General features: G+C 49.0%; 1 long non-coding RNA gene across 1 annotated transcript; it reads left to right on the top strand.

The window, feature by feature from the left end:
• Nucleotides 1-350: 350 nt before the first annotated feature.
• LOC115604250 lies at nucleotides 351-2,413 on the top strand. Its single transcript, XR_003990193.1, has 2 exons — nucleotides 351-419; nucleotides 1,614-2,413. It is a non-coding gene; the product is annotated as an uncharacterized LOC115604250 (long non-coding RNA).
• Nucleotides 2,414-2,616: the final 203 nt, after the last annotated feature.

Below are 2,616 nucleotides of genomic sequence, written 5' to 3'. Positions count from 1 at the left end.
CACGGAGCTCCGGGTTACTCCTACCGCAGCAGCGCCCGGGTTAATGGCACACGGCGCCAGCCACTCCAGCCCGTCCCCGGGCAGCAGCTGCCCCTGGCCCTGCTTAGCCTCACACGTATGCAGCGGCACACGGCGCCTCGAGCCATTAAATCTCCCCAACGCGACGGGAAGGCCTCTCCTCCCCTGCTAAGTGTTATTGACAGACCCATCACAGGCAGTGATGCATCAGTGCCCGCCTCAGCCCCAGCAGGCCGGGCTGGGGGGCGACATGCAGTCGCCGTGGTAACGGCGGGGCGCGGGGCCTGCCGGGAGGGGTGTGGTGGCTGCCCGGCGGCCATGTTGGCGGGGCCCAGCGGAGGGGCCTCATGCCCTCCCATCGATCCGGCGCCATCGACCGCTCCAATTTGCAGGAATTTATGGTATCGACGTGGGGCTGATTAACATTTTGTGCCAGAGCGGTTCAATACGGGCTGGTAACAGCTTTTAATGATTAATTGACTTTTACGATTCCGCCTCAGTGCTGCCAGTGAGCTGTGTGTGGCGGGCACGCTGCGCCCTGAGACTCTCTCCAGTGGCATGGGGCAGTGATTGAGTACCGGGGAAATTAGTGTCCTTGCTGTCTCGTTTTATGAAAGATAAATGCTATGACATTTAATCAGACCTTAATTTAGATCAGAACCGAGCAGATCATTTTGCAATTTAATCGTAAACAGGTAAATATCAAAAGCTGTTTAGCATTTCACTAGGTAGGTGGACAGACAGCAGAGGTAAAGCAAAGCGGGCAGTGGGGGGAATGGCAGAGGTAAGGTAAGGTGATGAGACTTGGAGCCAGCAATAGTTTAGTAATAACAGTAATATAAGTATAAACTGTATATCACATCCAGAGTTCAGGTATGGTCTTCTCACATGGCCATCTTGCTCTCTCTTTACTCCTATAATCTCATTCTCTGCTCTCATTCACCGCACGAGCTGTAAAACAAGGGCTTCCAACAGATGACATAATACATGGGAAAAAAAAGAAAATGTCACCTACAGTTAATCTGTTACCTAAAACAAACATAAACATTATGGAAAAATTGCAAAGGAAAACAAAATTTTATTATACTCCATAACAACTGAAAAAAGATTGTCTGGAAGGCTGTGTGCTGTCAACTCCTACCTTCCTGTGTTCATATTTATAGCCTATTCCTTTGCATTCATTTTAATTAAAAAGATTGTAAGTTTCTTTTTAAATAACTGTCTAAACAAAATGTCATATTATGCATGTTTATACATACAAAAGCTAAAATGGCATATTTTGATCCTCTTAGAAATTTGATTCTTTGCCTTCTCACCACTCCATCATCCGTTGTATTTGAGCCGATTTACAGAGGAAATGAGGCCGCAGCGGGCCAGATTCTTAAATCATTTTGACCCACTTTGGAGGAGCTGGAGAGCTGCCGAATCTCCCCATTCGAGGATTCCCTTGGCACGAGGGAGTTCCTAGCTCGTACAAAGCTGACAGAGCCAATTCCTATGCCATCTGTTCCCGCAGAACCCGTTTAGGGGAGCCTGGTGGGGGCAGAGTAGGGGTGCAGTTGCGGTATTCCTGCATTTTCCCTCTTCTTTTCCAGGACCCTCATGGGGCCAGTAGCTAACCTGTTAAAGTGCAGCATGAACCCCAGAAGCAGAAAGCTACAACAGGCTCCCTTGCAGCTCTTCATGTTCTTCTGAGCTGCACCCGGTACTTCTTTTACAGATCGGCTGGGATACTCTTAAGAAGCTGTGCTGGTGAGGCCAGCTGCAAAGGCTCTTTTCATCAACCTGAATCACTTTACGGAAATCATTGTCAAGGAGCAATCAGATAAAGAGTTAAATGGCAAAACTGGTTGGGCAGTAACCACTGGGGAAAGGGGACAAACTTCTGGACACAGCTGAGTACATCCACATCTTAACCCTGATGAGCAGAAGTCAGAAGAGCTCACCTAATAGCAGCCCTCGGTGTTGTCGTGCCAGCTGTGTGATACCTGGAAGGGGTGCTTAGCTCTTGCATCAAAATTCACAGTGCTGAGCAAGTTACCTAAAGCTCTGTGTACACTAGATGTTTGCCTATGGATTTGTTCTGATGAGCTTTGTGACCTCCCTGTTGCTATGATCAAAATGGTATGTACTCTGGCAGGTATCTCTGCTTGAAAGCACCAACTGCTAGCTGAGAGGTAGTAAGGGATGGCTTTTTAAACCACTTGTCAACTGGTGCCACTTGTTACACTGCAACCCAGTAGTGGGAGCACGTCCCCTTCTTCTCAGTGTGCAGTCATGCAGGCTGGTGGGGAAGTGGGATGCATGTTTCCCTGGAGTGAAGCAGGGATAGAGTCCACACTGTCAACCTACCTCAGCAATAAAGTGGTGACTACGTGCTGAGGGGAAGCCTTGATGTGCTGAGTCTTTGTATTTTTAACACCACCATTCAGACATTTGCTTCTGTCTCTCAGCCTGAGCTCCTGTGTGACTGGCGCATTTGGAATGTGGCAGCGTACCACACTGTGCATGGGACAGACTGAGAGGTGCCTTGCAACGTCCCAGAATCCAGCTTTGTTGCCTCAAGGGAGAGAGAACAGAGCAGGTCGCCAGGGCTAT

This window comes from Strigops habroptila, chromosome 2 (genome assembly GCF_004027225.2).
Source record: "Strigops habroptila isolate Jane chromosome 2, bStrHab1.2.pri, whole genome shotgun sequence".
Lineage (NCBI taxonomy): Eukaryota > Metazoa > Chordata > Aves > Psittaciformes > Psittacidae > Strigops > Strigops habroptila.
Note: the sequence above shows the minus strand (reverse complement) of the source record. Positions and strands in the feature narration are given on the sequence as shown.